General features: G+C 43.6%; 1 long non-coding RNA gene across 1 annotated transcript; it reads right to left on the reverse strand.

The window, feature by feature from the left end:
• Positions 1–509: 509 nt before the first annotated feature.
• On the reverse strand, positions 510–17910 carry LOC103345123 (uncharacterized). The gene is made up of 2 exons (XR_515125.3): positions 17727–17910; positions 510–859 (listed from the first exon to the last, which is right to left on the reverse strand). It is a non-coding gene; the product is annotated as an uncharacterized lncRNA (long non-coding RNA).
• Between the last annotated feature and the right edge of the window lie 716 nt (positions 17911–18626).

Below are 18626 nucleotides of genomic sequence, written 5' to 3' on the forward strand. Positions count from 1 at the left end.
CTCTGAAGGGAGGCGAGAACTTCCACTTTGACTATGACCCTGTTGGAATAAGATCGAAGTCAGTGAACCCAAAAGGCTTCCATAGCCTTGGCAACTCATGACTAGAGCCTAGGGAGATTACTGATGCCATAAAAAAGAGTGTCAAATTGTTAAGTCAACAACAGGAAGTCACTGTGTACTTGCTTCTCATGTGGGATCTGTCCTTAATGTGTTGTCCAATGTGAATCAATGCTATAACTAGTACTGAAACAGTATTTTACACTTTGTGTTTCTGTGTGGGTGCAAACTGAGGAAATCTTTACTTAATATATACTGAATCGATCTTCTGTATATAAAGATAATTGAAAATGAATCTTGATGTGAATGGAATGGGAGAAGGAGTGGGATATGGGAGGGGTCGAGTGGGAGGGAAATTATAGGGGGGAGAGCCAATGTAATCCATAAACTATACTTTGGAAATTTATATTTACTAAAGAAAAAAAAGAATATTCCAACGAAGAAATAAGGAATGGATACTAAGGAAATTGTACTTAGAAGACTGGAGATTATCACAATAGTAACTAGTACAGGCAGGAATTTGAAATGTGTGATTATAGGCAGAAATGAAGAGAAAAAATGAGCCATGGTTGATTATTTCTAGTAGTTTTGATCACTTATGTAGGCGAAGCTCCTTGTGGTCGTGGATGTCTTGTCATCATCGTTGAAGCCAGAAATAACTTGGACTAAAATGAAAAAGAGCTCCTTCTCCCAAAGCCTGTGCCTGCAAGTCTGGGATCAGAGCACCAATGGCCAAGGTACCTCCCACTCTCCATAGCCTTCAGCTGCCAGAGAACAGAGAACATCACGGCCTTTCTTCTACCTGTAAGTACATATATAATGATCACAATGTGATATAATCTAATCTAACATGATGTCATAATGCAGTCTACCCTTATCTCTGTGGGATACATTCTAAGAGTCCCAGTGGATGATGGAAACTGCTATAACACTGAATCCTTTATACCCTACTTTTTCCTATTCTCACATACACAAATTCAATGACATTCTATTTCATCTTAGCTAAGTACTCATCACTCACGGTAGTCATAACTTTTGCACTTTGATTTGCAACTGCAAAACCAGCATGAACACTTTTTTTCCTTCTTCACAATTTCACTGAGAGAATATTTATTACTGTGACAGATCTCTGGAAACTTTCAACATATTATTTTTCTTTCCTTAATAAGTTGTGAATGTTCAACTTAAAGGAAGCACTTTCAGTTTCTCTTTAGAATATCCAAATTGCTAACATCACTACTCTTGCACATTGGGGTTATTTTTAAGTCACATAAGGGAAACTTGAACACAGAGCTGGGACATATGTAAGTCAATTTGATAATTAAGATGGCTACAAAATGTCTAATGGGCAGGTATCAAATACAGCACGGAAACATTGGATAAAGGCATGACCTGCATCAGGGCACAGTGGACTAAGACAGTATGAGACTTCATCATAACACTCAGTATGGCATGTGATTTACAACTGATCAATTTTACTTGACAGAATTTTCTGCTTAGTATTTTCAGACCATGGGTGACCATCACCAACTGAATGTAAATCATCAGACAAAGGCAGCTGGGCTACCATGTAGCAGAATTAATAGTGTACCTAAAATGTAATGTTTTAGAGTGAAATGGACATTTTGAGATCTGATGATTGTTTATAGCCCTTGCCTCTACAGTTGAGGAACAGTATTTTTAAAATTTTTTTTATTTAGTAAATATAAATTTTCAAAGTACAGTTAATGGGAGGAACAGTATTTTTTTTCTTCATACTATCTGTTGAACTCTTTCCTTAGTGTAGGGTTAACTTTTTTGTTTATTATTTTAATTTTATTTAAGAAGTGTAACTTCATGTATTTAATATATACAGATTTGGGAACATGATGTTTCTTCCCCCACCTCCTTCCTACCCACACTCCTGCCTTTCTTCCTCCTTCCTCTTCCTTTCCCATTCTTATTTTTTACAGAGATCAGTTTTGTAGGGTTAACTTTATACGTGTAGAGTGAACTGAAAATAGATCTTTGTAAAAATTAAGTGTGGGACTAGTAGGGGGAAGACGAGGAGAGTAGGAGCATGGGTGGGAGGGGCAAAAGGTGTGAAGTATCACTATGTTCCCAAATTTGTACTTATTAAATATATGAAAATTATATATCTTAAATAATTTTTTAAAAAGAACATAATACAGTATACTAATCCTCTTACACCCAGTGTCTGTGTCTTGGAGCTTTGTCACAATAACTCACAGGCAGTGGCCAGTGAGCCAGGTTGGGCCACTGTTTGGAATTCTGACACCTGTTTTAACTCTGCACTTTAGATGAGAAAAGAAAACATTCACCAATGTCACCCACATTCTCCTCCCTTCCAAAAATTGGGTTTACTCTTTTTCTCTGTCTCTCCCTCAGTCTGTAACTCTACCTCTCAAATAAATACATAAAATCTTTTTAAAAATTATGCATATTACTTTCCCTTAGGAATTTCCATTCCAACACAATTGTACAGACTTCTAACCCCTCTGTCATCTAAACATACACTGAACATACATTTTACCTTTTCCTAGTCCATTCTCCCAGATGCTGCTTTGGTTTCTCTTTGGAAGTTTTAATACTGATGCTGTCTAAATACACTTCACACCTATCTCAGCGCATCACTACCACACCCCATGTTACCACCACATCTTGTCACCACTTTCACCTCTCGTTTCCTCTCACTCACTCTCTTTCATTCACTCCTTCCCTACTCACTGACCCATATATTCACATATTAATGTATCCACATAACATGTAATCAGTGTCTGCCATGTATCAGGTACTGTGCCACAGACAGTAACAGTCCTAACACTATTTAATCTTAGTGCTGAATATTACAACACCTACAATTTCATGGGTAACATTATGTCCAACAATGTTTTCCCACAAGTCTGAGATGAGATTAAATCCAAATTTCCTACTTCAAACTCAATCACCTAAGGAACCCTTCCTAACCTTTAATAACCTATTTCAGAAAATTCTAGGAGGAAAGCCATTCACACAAAGAAAAAGCCCACAGGTTTCAGGAGGATGAGCATAGCGAAATTGTTTGATAATGGTGGTAGTAGCCCAGAGGGGGCTGGAATATGTTTCTTCTCCCTAAAAGTTACATTGAAGTCCTCACCCCTAGAAATTGTAAATGTGATCTTATTTTGAAACATGATCTTTGCAAATATAATTAAGTTGTAACATCAAAGCCAGCTGATGCTGAACTTACACTAGTCTAACAGCAATGAGTGGTGTCCTCACCCAGGAAGTGTGAAACGGGGTGTGGCCGGTTCTGTGGCCCAAGATGTTCAGCCCCCACCTGCAACACCAGCATCTCATACAGGAGGGCTGGTTAGAGTGCTGGCTGCTTGGCTTCCGATTCCACTCCCTGCAAATGTACCTCAGAATGCAGCAAATGATGGCCCAAACACCTGGGCTTCTGCCACCTCTCTGAGAGATCAGGACAGTGTTCCAGGTTCCTAGCTTCGCCCAGCTCTCGCCACTGTGGCCATTTGCGAAGGGAACCAGTACACAGAAGATGCATCTCTCACCCGCTCACTCACTCTTGCTCTCGTTCTCCCTTCCCTCCCAACACCTCTTCTTCCCCCTCCCTCTCTGTCTCTGCCACTCTGACTTCAAAATAAATGACCAAAAGATAATTACTTCTTTTAAAGAAAGAAGTGACAGGGCAAATTTTGACCCAGAGAAATGGAGGGAAAGGCTTGTGAAGTTGTAAGCAAAGAGGAACAGGCGTCGTGAGCCAAGAACGCCAAGCACAGCACCAGAGGCTGGCGACAGGTAAGCAACGGGCTCTCCCTGAGGGGCTCTGGAAGGAATCAACCCTGCCCACCTTTGATATCAGACTTCTGGTCTACAAAACCCTGAGACGTTGACTTTGTGTTGCTTTTTGTCATCCAGTCTGTGATCATCTGTTATGCCAGCCCCAGGGAAACGCTTACATTGTCAAAGGAAACAGGCCTGCCTGCTCCCCTCTCTACTTCCTACTCAAGCCTGTATCAATTGCAAAACAAGCTTAATTATAAGAGGGTCCTGGTTTTCCTGTCTGATGGAGCCTGAATTGGAGGATATAGGAGACAGACGATTTGTATGGAGAGGAATAAGCCAGCTGAGCCACAGAACGGTGCAAATGTGCCCACTCTGTCCTGGACTTGGGACTGCCTCCTCCCTAGGAAACAGACACCTGTTCCCCCAGGGGCACCACCAAGAGTGAGAGGAGCCAAGGCAAGCACATTCACTTTATCCCTGGACACTCACTTCCTCCCCTGGGGCAGAGCAAGTGAGCAGGCAGGGAGGTGCAGGGGTGTCTGGCCAAGGAAGGAGGAGGAGACACAAGATCTACATGTGAAAGGAGAAAGACTGAAGAGCTTAGTGAGCTTTCCCAACAATGGTGGCAACGCCCATGACCAAGGAGGACCTTAAGTTAAGGACTTTACGCTTAGTTCAAGAAGGTCGGCACAGAAAGACAAGTACTTCCTGGATGTGGAATCTAAAAGCCTTGACACTGTGAAGTTCAGACTAGAATCGTGGTTAGCAGAGATGGTGGGGGTGGGTAGAGGCGAGGTGGGATTGAATTGCTGGTCAGAGGGTGCACAACTACAATCAGGGGGAAAAACTCAAGAGATCTGTTACACAGCAAGATGACTATGCTTAATGTCAACATATTGCATCATGTAATGTAGAGTGGATGGTCTACCCTTTCACCACAAAAATAATAACAATGTGAAGTAATGCATTCATGACAAGCTAGATTTAACCACTCTTCTGTGTTACAAATAGATATACTGAGATCTCAAAACATCACATTGTACACGAGAAAGCATACACTGTTGCATGTCAATTTTTAAATTACGTTCATTACACTCTGCTAAGGTTCTGTGACAATGAATTGCCCACTTGATGGAGTCAGCCATCCTTTCCTGTGCCCTAGGGGCATTTTGCCTACATTTCTATGGCAGAATTTTGCAAATGGTGACTACATATATCGATCTACCTGTCAGACTTCCCCATCAGACCATGGGGAAGGACATTTACATATTTTATTGATCTTTCATTTTTAAACACATAGCATGATTTTGATCTGGCACTTCTTTGTTTAAATCATCTCTGTCAGTGCTGTGAGCCCAGCTCTCTCTGCAACACAGAAACCTCCAGGGCGGTTATCCTCAAGGGTCCACTGACATCTCATCTTCTGAAAGCTTCCTCACTTCTGCACTCTGTTCCTACTAAGGCTTCAGTTCATTTATTTGTTATTTTACAACTCATTGATGGGAAAGTGAATGCAGACTATGGGAACTAAATAATAATGTGAAGTAAATGCCTGAAATCTTTATTTACATCTTAAAATATGGACATTAGAAAATAAAAACACAAAATGTGGGTTATGATAGAAATGGTCAATGATACATAAGGACAGCATGAAACTTTGCTACCATGGCCAGCAAATAACTGGAAAAGGCACTAAACAATGTACTGGAGGGCCAGCGCCATGGCTCAATAGGCTAATCCTCCACCTAGTGGCGCTGGAACACCAGGTTCTAGTCCCAGTCGGGGCGCCGGATTCTGTCCCGGTTGCCCCTCTTCCAGGCCAGCTTTCTGCTGTAGCCCAGGAGTGCAGTGGAAGATAGCCCAAGTGCTTGGGCCCTGCACCCCATGGGAGACCAGGAGAAGCACCTGGCTCCTGCCATCGGATCAGCGCGGTGTGCCGGCCGCAGCGCGCTGGCCGCGACAGCCATTGGAGGGTGAACCAACGGCAAAAAGGAAGACCTTTCTCTCTCTCTCTCTCTCTCTCTCTCACTGTCCACTCTGACTGTAAAAAAAAAAAAAAAAAAAAAAAAGAAAGACAAGAAAAGAATGTACTGGAAGGGGCCAGTATTGCGGCATAGCTGGATAAGCTGCAGCCTACAATGTTAGCATCCCTATGGATGCCAGTTTGAGACCAGGCTGCTTCCCTTCCAGTCGCTCCCTGCTAATGCACCTGGGAAAGCAGTGGAGAATGGCTCAAATGCTTGGGCCCCTGCACCTATGTGGGAGACCCAGAAGAAGCTCCTGGCTCCTGGATTTGGCATGGCACAGTCCCAGCCATTGTAGGAAGTGAACCAAAGGATGGAAGATTCTCTCTCTCTCCTTCTCTAACTTTGCGGTTCAAATAAATAAAAATTAATCTTTTTTTTAAAAGAATATACTTGAAAAAGATGAAAATCTTAAAAATACCAAGGTGAAGTTCATTAGCTCAGTAGAGCTCACTGGCCCCCAGGGTATTTGAGAACAATAGGAGTGGGAGGAACTTGTCCAGATAGGGATTGGAAGCACTCCCCCACCCCAGTGTGGCTTCAGATCCATATTTCTGTTTTGGGCTGAAGTGAACATTTAATCCATTCTTTCATTTACTCATTCAACAAACACTTTATTTAGCATCTACTGTGTGATGGACATTGAAAATGTCTGTATACGGAAGGCGACTCAGAAGGGGACTCTTGGCTCTTGTCCCCAGCAGTCACTGGGACTGCCTGCTTTCTCCCGAGTCTGGAGGCCCACTGTAGGCTCCTTCTCAATTTGCAAAGGGTTTGTGGCTCGGGCTCCTTTCAGTCCCCAGGACTGGCCCAGGCTGACCAGGAAGACTGGCTGTTCTCAGGAAGTGCTGAGAATGTTTACTTCTGATTCTCCAATTACTTTAAAAAAAATCTTTGTTTTTGTTGAAACCTTTACTTAATGTATGCTAAACTGATCTTCTGTATATAAAGAGAATTGAAAATGAATCTTGATGTGAATGGAAGGGCAGAGGGAGAGGGAAAGGGGAGGGTTGCGGGTGGGAGGGAAGTTATGGGGGGGGGCATTGTAATCCATAAGCTGTACTTTGGAAATTTATACTCATTAAATAAAAGTTAAAAAAAAATCTTTGTTTTTAAATCTATGCATAATTTTTCACAACATGCATTTTTCTGTGAACTTTTTGATGAGCCCTAGCATGCATGGTTTCCAGACATTTTTGCACTACCTTTGTACCCCATTTTCCATGTGTGTCTTGACGTTCCCTCTTCTGAACTGGGCACTTAGAAGAGCTCTCTGTGTGAGCTATCAGGAAGATCTGCCTTCTACTTCTAGTATGAATATTATTTATCTGAGAGGCAGACAGAGACAGAGAGGGCACTCCCATCTGCTGATCTATCACCCCATGTGATGCCTCCATCCCTCACAGACACTGGTTTGTGTTTGGCTGCTCCACTTCTGATCCAGGTCCCTGATAATGGCCTGGGAAAGGCAGCAGAAGATTAATTAAGCCCAATCACCCACATGGGAGACCCAGATGAAGCTCCTGACTCCTGGGTTTGACCTGGTGCAGTGTTGGCCATTGTGGCCTTTTAGGGAGTGGATAAGCAGATGGAAGATTCTTTCTCTCTCTCTCTCTCTCTCTCTCTTACATCTCTTTCTCTCTGTAACTCTGCCTTCCAAATAAATAAATAAATCTTAATAAATGAATGAATTCCAATATATTTTATATTTAAAATTAGCTGACTTGAACTCCTTTTTTTCCCTCTAACATGATATGAAGCTCTGAGAAACATAAAAAATGGATTTCAGAACAACTTTAACAATTCTGTGCGTAAACAGGAAGCTTCAAGGACAGGTTCGGGAAAGCTGATGCCATCCTGGAGAGGAAGACAGAAGTCATTCCAAGTGTTCCTGCCTCCTCTGTTTGTATATGTTTCTATATATTCCATATTTCTCTGTTACCTGAAATCATTATAGACTCAAAGACTGAAGAAAGAATGCTAGCAGCAGACATGCAACTGGTAGAAACAAGCTAATACTGAACTTACGGAAGTGGTGATCTGAAAACTAGACTGACCCTTCTGTAATCAATGGATTCATGGTCCGGTCAGGAGGCCAGCAGCCCCATGCGACACAGAGCCTTGGACAAACAGATGCAGATGCGACGGCGTGGGCAATCAGGCTCTCCTCACTTTCCGTAAGGCCATGGCTGAGCAAATTTGAACAGGCAAGTGCTTGCTTCGAGAGCAGCCAGGACACTGGACAAATCTACCCAGAAGCTGTCAGACATCAGAAAGCAGGCAGTGCAGGGCTGTAGGCCCCTGGAAGGAGGCAGCAAATGATGTGAGGGTGTGGCGCTCTCAGTTCTGCCTGCAGGCACTGCCCAGGAGACAGTGTGGGGAGAGAGAACCAGACAGTGCAGGTGTCCTGTTCAGGAGTCGGACCTGGCCTGAAACGCCTGAGGCAGCCGGATTCGCAGCAAGCCTCAGAAGTCTGCGGAAGGTTCCCTCCAGGAGTGGACTCTGCCTGTCCAGAGAAGGTTGCCAAGGTCAGGGGAAGGGAGGAATCAGAGAGACCAGCAGCGGGAACTTCCAGAGCTCAGGGATGTCTCTCATGCTCACAAGCTCCAGTTTCATGGTTCCTTCATGACTTAAACTTCAGCTTGAGAAAATCTGTCAATGAACAGTCTCTGGGCAGGGGCCTTAAATACCCCAGCAAGTGCTCATCGTGCTAAGTGTGGAGCTGCGCTGAACCCAGCCCTGCCTGTAGAGCCTTCAAAGAGCATCTCTCAGGATCCCAGGGAGCCGGCCCCTCTAGAAGGAACAGGAGTGCCCGAGGTGGTTATAGGCTGCCAAGCGCAGCTGTCCCAGAAGCTGTGTTAGAGGGCTTTTCTTGCGGCTTGCAGGACAAGTCATGCACGATTGCTTGTGATGGTTACCCTGGGAAGGCTGCCTCAGAATACACAGAACCCACAGTGAGTGATTCAAGAGGGAGCCCATCAATGATAAGCTTTTAACATGCTTAGTCCCTTCCCGTCAAAATTTCTTGAGCATTCACAATGCATTGGGAAGTGCAGGGATACAAAGATAAAGGGACCATAGCCTCCAGCTGTGGCTGCAGAGGTGTCAGGGGCTGGCTCTGGCATCCCATCCTGTGTGCTTTCTGGAGTCTTCCCCAGGGCAATGGGAAGCTTCTGGTGGATTTTAGTGGTTTGCTTTTTTCAAATTTTTATTTGCATCAAGGTAAATCGCCCCAAAGCAATTTTACTGTAAATGTTCAGACTTCACGCAGTGAGAGCCACACGGAGTAGCAGGAAAATATTACCAAGAATACATCTTAAAACACGATTCAGGTCAAGTTCCTTGGCTCTGGATCGGAACAAGCATTGCAACACTTGTATAAAGCAGTTAATATTCAATACAAAGGATGTTAAATTACCTGATTAACATTGCCCTGTAGTCTTCTCCCGTCTTTAAATCAATACCAAGAAATTTCCTTTCTCTACACTTTCAGCTGAACTTGAAATCAATAGTACCAGAAATCTCAACACAGAAGGAAATCTGAACAAAAGGAAAATGTTCACAACTTAAGAGCTCAAGCCATGGGCCAAGCAGCCACAACATGGCCTTCTTGCCACCCCCAAAACTATCCATCTACTAAATTGATGTGGCCCACTAAAATCATCATTGTTATTTTAGGTGCGATAATTTGTGATTATATTTGTAAGAGAGTCTTCATATTTTAGAGACACATTGAGATTCTTAAAGGTAAAATTATATGACATTGGTATTTGCCTAAAATGGTAGGAAAGATAGCCAGTGGGTAGAGCCAGAGCTGGGTGATGGGCCCCAGAAACAGTGCGTGCCCCAGTGTGATGTTTACAGCAACAATCAGAGGGTGATCCGGGATCACCAACAGGTGCATTAGTGAGGATCCCAGCTTGCCAGTGCTAGAAACTCAGCCCTAAGGTAGACTTCTCCCTGATTATCGAGGCAGGAGCTGGCTTCAGACACTGCTGGACACAGGACCTCCAATGCTGCATCTGTCCCTCATACAGGACTGTTTTCCTCTCCACTAACTGCATTCTTAAGCCACTTCCATGTGATGGAAAATACATGTGACCATGGCTGTGCCAGCCTTAGAGCAGTGTCTTAAGGTAAGAACCTCACAGCAAGGAGACACTTCTTCTTCCAGCCGATAACACCTGCACCCTCTACAAAGCTACTTTGTCCACTTACTTCTTACGTGTACTGAGTTCTCTTGGCCTATCCCCAGGAAAGACTTTTTAAAGCGGCTTTGAGGGAGCAGGAATTGTTTTGGGCGCTAAACACCTGTTGCTAATCTCTGAGCCCTGCAAGAACACAGCTTGGCAGATGCTTAGTAAGCATCTGAGTATAAATGAATGAGTGAGTACACCCCACCCGAATCCCCAGTGTTGGTGCTGACAGACTTTCAGCTGGCGGAGTGATGGAATCGGAAGGATGCTGTGCAAGCAAATTCAAACGCTGTCAATACTGGAGCTGCATCCAGCCTTGACTTTGCTGTCAGGGAAGGCTCCTTGAAGAAAGAAACGTCAACAAGGGGGCAGAACTGGTAGGTGAGGAGGCCGGTGGTGTGATGGTGTCGAGAGGCCATGTCAGGATTCGAGAGGCGTTGTTCATGGTCTGATGGCCTGATGCCCAGGGAGGCATGATGGAGAAGAAGCTGGAAGCTGGGTCATAGCAGCAGGTTACAGTAATGAGCTTGGACTTGAGCCTGCAGGCACTGGAAGTCTGCTGAAGGGTTTTCCAAGTGAAAGTGACATAATTGGGTTCATTTTAGAAAGCTCTCACTGGCTGTGGGATGAAAAATGCAGGGAGAGACCAAGACAGGGAGGAGATGGGAAGAGGGACTTGAAGCTGTGCATGGAGAAATGACCACTGGATATGAAGAAGGGCCAGCCGGTCAGGTGCTGGCACGGACAAGAACAGAACTTCCTGTGGTGTGATCGCACATGGTTTCTTTAGCATTTAAACCAGAACTTAAGAGACAGAGATTTATCTGTTGATACTGCAGTTTCAAGAATTCTACTTATGTCTCAAACTGAGAAGATGAAATGTGGAGAACCCTTCAAGACATAACTGCTTGTAGGTGTTAGGAATAAGTGGATCTTAATGGACACCAAAGAAATTGCAGCCCCAGCTCGGAGGGGCTCATTTCACCAGCACCTTAGCTGGTGCTGAAGCTATGTGTATTGCAAAATAATGTGGTTCACTTTAGACTTTTCATCACACGGTAACAGAGATAGTGATCATCTCTACTTTCCCGCCACTTTCACCATTTCCTTCATGATTGATATGAAACCAAAAAGCATGTTCTAGAACCTCTTACTAGATATACAGTAACATTCAGTCTCAAACCAGGATGTGTATGCGGGATGGGAGCTGCTGGAGGCCAGAGGTGCAATCACAGTGGGGTCGCGGGAAGCCCCTTCCCCCGCTGAGCAAGGCTCTCCAAGCCAAGAGAACCTGCTTCCTCACAGTCTTGTACTGTGAAGTCCGTTCTTCCAAACTTCATTGTATTTGTCAAAGAGAATGATCCAACTTTGACCTTAAAGACTTTTCATCTTGTTGAATCCTTTGAAGGTGCATATCCTGGACATTCGGGCTTGGAGGACAGCGACATTCCTATGGGGGTGGGAGAGAGGAAGATGCTGGAACAGAAGGAAAGAAGGGGAAAGCCACCCAAAGCTGACGTCTGAAGGCACAGATCCAGTGGTACTTGGTGTAGCTGTCTCTACGTAGTCTTCTCCGGAGACAACCATGCATCTACCTGGTATACATTTGAGAGACAGGAGAGGGTATAAAATATTGGAAAATCAAGTGACAAAGCAGAAAGAACAATCAACCAGGAGTCACAGCTGGAATATTCCAACTGAGAATATAGCTTCTATGATTTCATGTTTAGAATTTGCTAGCATGTGTTTTGTGAAATGTTTGTGTATCTTGCTGAACAGTCTCTGAAAATTTGAAAAACAACGTGTGTGAAGGTACTGCCAACAGTCTGCGGAGGGGTAGACACTGGTGCACCTCACTGATGTGCATCCCATGCCAGAGTGCTGGGTTCATGTGCTCCTCTGCTTCCAACCCAGCCCTGTGCTACTGCATCCCACAAGACAGCAAACACTGCTTCAAGTGCTTGGGCCCTGCCCCCGCCATGGGAAACTAAGACGGAGTGACTGGATTCAGGCTAAGCCCAGTCCAACTGCAGCTGCTGGGCATTTGGGGAGTGGACCAGTGGATGGAAGGATGGAAGACCTTGATCTTTCTTTCTCTCTCTCTCTCTCTCTCCCTCCCTCCCTCCCTCCCCACCTTTGTCCCTGTAAAGCAGATGAAAACGTTTTTTAGAAGTTCATGGAAATTGAATGAAAAGATGTTTATTTTCAAACAAAACATTTTTAAATCCATGTATAGCTTTTTCATAATACACACTTTTCCATGAACTTATGGAAGATCCCTCATATTTTGCTGTGGTCAACTGGGATAGATAATAAGTACCAAAAAGATCCATTATTAGTCAATAAATACAATTTATAGTCAATAAATACCAAATAGATCCATTTAATTGATATGCTATTTAGTCAACAATATCCTCATTAATTTTTTTCTCTACTTGATCTATCAATTACTAGAAAGGGAATATTGAAGCCTTCAACTAATACTAGATTTGTCTCTTTTTACTTGAAGCTTTGTAAGTCATGGCCACATGCTATACTGTTGGGTGCAGATATGTTTAGTATTGGTGTGCCTCAGAGAATTGATGCCTTAACCATTATGAATGCACTCAAGGAACATAATCCCTGAAAATAATTTTCATTCCTCTGAAGTGTAATTTGTTTGAAACAATGACAACTACTCCAGCGTTATTTATCTTATCAAGGTATAAGTATATGTGCTACAAAACAGTTTTCTGACTAATGGTGGGCCACATATGAGAGTCTTCCCATGAAATGATGTCACTCGTTGGCACTGCGGCCATCTTCATTTTGTGAGCACACACGTTTCAAATTTTTATTTGGTATTTGGTTATCCTGTTTGGTGTTATATGAGCTTCCTGGATCACTCTTTTGATGTTTCTCATTAGTTATGTAAATTCTTGGTCCTTATTCCAAATTTCCTTATCTCTGCTCTCTCTCATTTTCCCTCTGATATTCCATTTACACGTGTTACATCTTTTAATATCTAGCTGTTTGGGGGTGTTCTGTTATTTTTAGACTGTTTTATATTTCAGTGTACAGTCTACTGTAAGTTATTCAAAATATTCTTATAGCTTTTCCTTTTGCTTCTTCCTTAGAATTCTCATCTTTCTGCTTACATTATCTGTCTTTTCTTGCATGTTGCCTACTTTCTCCATGAGAATCCTCACCATATGAATAACGGACATCTTAGACGTCCAGTGTAGTTGTCATCAGTGCCATCTCAGAGTCTGCTTCGGATACGCGCTTTCTCTCCTCAGGTTGCATTTTCTTTTCTTTCCGTTGTTATAGCTCATAATGCTTTCTTGAGAGCTGAGCTGAACATCTGGCCTTGTTTTGGCCTTCCATGTGGTCTCTGAGCTTCCCAGAAATACCTCAACTAGAATCTGTTTGTTTCAGTTCTTACATCTGCATTCGCTGTTACGCCAGAGCACTGTTGGTGTGGCAGCAAGAAGTGACTCTGGGGAAACAGTCTAGAATCTTGAGGTTACTGCTCAATGTTAAAAGGGGCCTCTGCCCAGGGTTCTGACCTTTTTTGTCCTCTTCGGTGATGCAGAAAAAGCAGAAGGGGCTGGAGCAGGGGAAATGTCAAAGTGAGATAAGTCTCTGGAAATGTTTTTTTCCCTAGCTTCTACATCAACATAATAGAGAATATTCTAGGGCTACTTCACGACATACACCTATTCTTCCCCTGCCATAGCCACTAGACAATCTCTCTTGGCCTTTTTAAAAGATTTATTTTATTTGTTTGAAAGGCAGAGTTACAGAGAGAGAAGAAGGGAGAGATAGGGAGAGAGCATCTATCTATTGGTTCACTCACAAAATGGCCGTAACAGCTGGGGCTGGGCCAGGCCAAAGACAGGAACCAGGATCTCCCATTTGGATACATCTTCTGATGCATTCCCAGGTGCTTTAGCAGGGAGCTAGATCAGAAGTGCAGCAGCCAGAACTTAGCTGGCACCCATATGGGATGCTGGTTCTGCAGGCAGTGGTTTAACCTGCTGTGGCACAGCGCCACACACTGGCTCCTCCCTTGGCCCTTTACCGTGGGACTCTCCTGAGTTCCTGGGACTGAGCTCATGACAGTGTGCAAGACATGGGTTTTTCTCTCTTCAAAATCATTGTGGATGGAAAACAGCTGGATGAGTAGGAGAAGAGCTGAGAATGGCAGACGATGAGTGCTGAGATGGCAAGTGCATGAAGTGTAACAGCAGTGATGAGTAACATAAGCACAGTGATTACTCCTCAGAACCCTGGCATATTCTGATGGGTGAGGGAGAAGACTGGACTGGAAGGGAAACAGAAGGACTAATTGAAAGTCCATCCAGGGGCTGGCACTGTGGCATAGGAGGCAAAGTTGCCACCTGCAGTGCCAGCAATCCATATGGGTGCCAGTTCTAGTCCCAGCTGTTCCACTTCCAATCCAACTCTCTGCTGTGGCCTGGGAAAGCAGTAGAAGATGGTCCAGGTGCTTGGGCCCCTTCCCCCACATGGGAGACCTGGAAGAAGCTCCTGACTCCTGGCTTCGAATCAGTTCAGCTCCAGCCGTTGCAGCCATCTGAGGAGTGAACCAGAAGATGGAAGACACCTCTCTCTCTCTCTCTCTCTCTCTCTCTGTCAAATAAATAAATAAATAAATCTTTAAAATAAAAGTCCATCCAAGGGGCAGCTGGATGCTCAGATATGACCCACCACCATAAGCATCAATATTCACCCCCTCCTGTGCTGGAGAAAGGAAGCAAAATCTGGAATGACCTTGACTGGGGGCTGATCCCAGTCAGAGCAGGGGGCACAGATGGACAACCATCATGAAAGCAGTTTGGGGTAAGAGAATTAGTGAAAAATTGCCCACTCGTTTTCTGCATGCCACAGTGCTATAGTGCTCAAAGAACATACAAGCACAAGAGTGAGTGGGCGAATGAATCAGTGATTCAGCCAGTTGGGCTACCAAATATTTACAGATTTATAGCCCGAGATTTTTCAATTTGATCAAATATTTCCCTGGAAAGGAAGATTAATCTGAAAGATTGTTAGTTGGAGACAAGCATGAGTACACAGACGTGAGAACCGTGCAGTGAAGAATGCCCCCTCCCTGGCAAGCAGACCTGCGTGATGCAGGCACTTGGACTACCTGTGTGTCTCACTTCCAAGCATTTGCCGTCAGAGACAAGCGGAGGAGCCAACCCCCATAAAATGGACGGTTACGGAGACCCAGCACCTGACCCTCTCCCACACCAGCAGTCAATGGAGATTTTAATAAAGGAGCAGCAATTTTGTTCAATCTTTCCAAAGCCCCGAAATCATAATTCAAATTATATTCCCAATGTAAGAAATACGCTAGAATTTATGTCAGCATTCACACTGCGTATTTAGTGCTGCAGTGCCTAAAGCACTCCCCACGTGTCTATACGTCTGCCAGATTAATAAACGACATCTACATCTACCTGCATTGGATTTCTTTTTAGGAGTCTAAATGTAGAACAGGGCAGGTGAAACAGTACAGGAGTGTGGAAGAAAGATCAATATTATTGTGAATACGAATGCAAAACTCTGTATCTAGGACCAGTAAAACAAATAAAACAGTGTATGCAAAGGGCCATGCATGATATTATTATTAGGCTCATTTCAGAAATGCAATATGGATGTTATGTTTTTTAAAAATCCATTAATATGGGGCTGGTGCCGTGGCACACTAGGTTAATTCTCCACCTGTGGTGCCAGCAACCCATATGGGTGCCGGGTTCTAGTCCTGGTTGCTTCTCTTCCAGTCCAGCTCTCTTCTGTGGCCCAGGAGGGCAGTGGAGGATGGCCCAAGTGCTTGGGCCCTGCACCCACTTGGGAGACCAGGAGGAAGCACCTGGCTCCTGACTCTGGATCGGCGCAGCTCCGGCTGTTGGGGCCATTTGGAGAGTGAACCAACAGAAGGAAGACCTTTCTCTCTGTCTCTCCCTCTCACTGTCTATATACGGGGAAATTAGGCACACGAGGTAATTCAAAGATGGCGCCCAAAGGAAGTAAGGTGGGCAGAACACAAAGTTGTTTACCACAAATGCTGATTGACTACACAACATCAGGGGAAGTGACGACAACTAATGACGAGTGTACAGACATGTGGCTAGTCCTATAAGAATTGCCCCGTAAAATGATCTTTTAAGTGACTGGTTGGTCCTTATGCCCTGCCCCAGTGATTGCAGTTTTGTGCTTTAAAAGGCTCTGTTACACGGGAAATAAATGAGTCCCTGCGTGACATGGCTCCCGCTGCGTCTGACTGTCTCTGGGTTCGCGAGGCTGGGACACGGGCGAGCGGCGCACGTACCTTTCCTCGGGCCCAGTCCATCCTGTACAGGTGGACTAAGACCCTGCACCTATAAATCTACCTGTCAAATAAATAAAATAAAAAATCTTTAAAAAAAGTAAAAATCCATTAATATTATTAACAACTGATTAAAGTATCAAAAATTTTGGTTTAGCAACAGATGCAGAAAAAAGACATTTCATACATAAACTTCATTTGAGATTAAACAGACAGAAGTGAAATAATTACTATTAGAAAATTAGAATTTGGGGCCAGTGCTGTGGCATAGGAGGTTAAGCCTCAGTCTGCAGTGTCAGCATCCCATATGGGTGCCAGTTTCAGGTCCAGGTGCTCTACTTTCTATCCAGCTCCCTGCTAATATGCCTGGGAAAGCAGCACAAGATGGCCCAAGTACTTGGGCACCTGCACCCATGTGTGAAACCCAAAAGTTCCTGGTTCCTGGCTTCAGCCTGGCCCAGCCCTGGCTATTGAAGCCATTTGGGGAGTGAACCAGTAGATGGAAGATCTCTCTCTCTCTCTGTCTCTCTCTCTCCTTCTCACTATATCTCTGCCTTTCAAATAAATAAACAAATCTTTTTTTAAAAAAGGAAATTAGATTTTAAAAAATAATTTCTGTGACTTGATAGAAGACATCAACAAAAACTGCCTTTGAGGTAAAGAACAAAATAAAGATGCATGCTTCTGACTCCTATTAAGCACGTATCAAACATTTGAGCTACGACTGTAAAGTGCAAGAAAGAAATTTTAAAATGCATGAGATTCAGAGAGAAAAAAACTATATCTTATGCATGTGATTTGGTTGCATAATAGAAAAATTTTAAATATGGATCAAGTATTACAATGAATAAAAGTAAATAATAAGAAGACTGGATATAATAGCAATATTTTTTAGAAATCAATATTCAAAAAGCCTTTACTTGTCTACATATCAAATAAAGGGAGCTTAAAAGAGATATGATTTATAATAATATGAAGACTATAAATAATCTGGAAGTAAATCTAATGAAATACTTGGAAGACTTCTATAAGACCCTTATTAATATTGAATCTTGAAACACACACACAGGCACAGACATCACATCATATAATGAACTGGAACAGGGTACTGATGGTTTGCAAGATTCATTATTTTAGAAATTCCACTTTTCCATGACTTTATCTAAAGTCTTCATCAAACCTAAGGAAAGCTTTTTTTTCCCAATTTCTTGTTTATTTATGTGTCTGTGTATGAGCAGAATGATCCACTGATCCCTCCACACCTCGGTAAGTGCTAGGCAGTGAGAGGGGGACAGATGGAGAGGCGAGCCTGACCCACACAGGAAGAGTTACTCTGCAGTGACGCTCACTGAACACACCGATCGCAGCCGCTGAAGGGGATCAGCAGAGGGAGCCAAGAGCCCAGAGGCAGGGAAGGGGGTCCTGCGTCCATCACTGGGGAGTAACTGTGATGCAACGAGGGCTCATCTTCATGGGAAAACCTGAAGTCAGACCCCATCTGACAACAAAGCCACCCCATTCCTGATGGATTCTAAACCAGAATTCTAAAGGGAATGTTTTGACCTTCATAGACAATCATATCAGAACTTATCAAGACCTTAGATGAAAACTTTCTTAAGATAGCCATAGAAAACATTTTAAAGATAAATACTGATATATTTACAACAAAAATAGGTTGTCAGCACCAAAATACCATGAGCATTGTGAATATGTAAGCCATCAATTTATAAAAAATATATAAACAAGCACATAAAGTATATAAGAATAAAATTAAATATCTAGCTAAAAATGATCAAGACTTCAACAGCCACTGAACATAATAAAAATTCCACTTGCCGGGGCCGGGGCTGTGGCGCAGCAGGTTAAGGCCCTGACCTGAAGTGCCAGCATCCCATATGGCGCCAGTTTGAGTCCCGGCTGTTCCTCTTCCCATTCAGCTCTTTGCTGTGGCCTGGGAAAGCAGTAGAAGATGGCCCAAGTGCTTGGGCCCCTGCACCCACATGGGAAACCCAGAAGAAGCTCCTGGCTCCTGGCTTTGGATAGGTGCAGCTCCAGCCATTGCAGCCAATTGGGGAGTGAACCAGCAGGTGGAAGACCTCTCTCTCTGTCTCTACCTCTCTCTGTAATTCTGTCTTTCAAATAAATAAAATAAATCTTTGAAAAAATTCCACTTGCCAACAAACGTATGAAGCTTTGTTCAACATTATTGTCACTCTGAAAACACAAAATAAA

Source organism: Oryctolagus cuniculus, chromosome 16 (genome assembly GCF_964237555.1).
Source record: "Oryctolagus cuniculus chromosome 16, mOryCun1.1, whole genome shotgun sequence".
NCBI lineage: Eukaryota > Metazoa > Chordata > Mammalia > Lagomorpha > Leporidae > Oryctolagus > Oryctolagus cuniculus.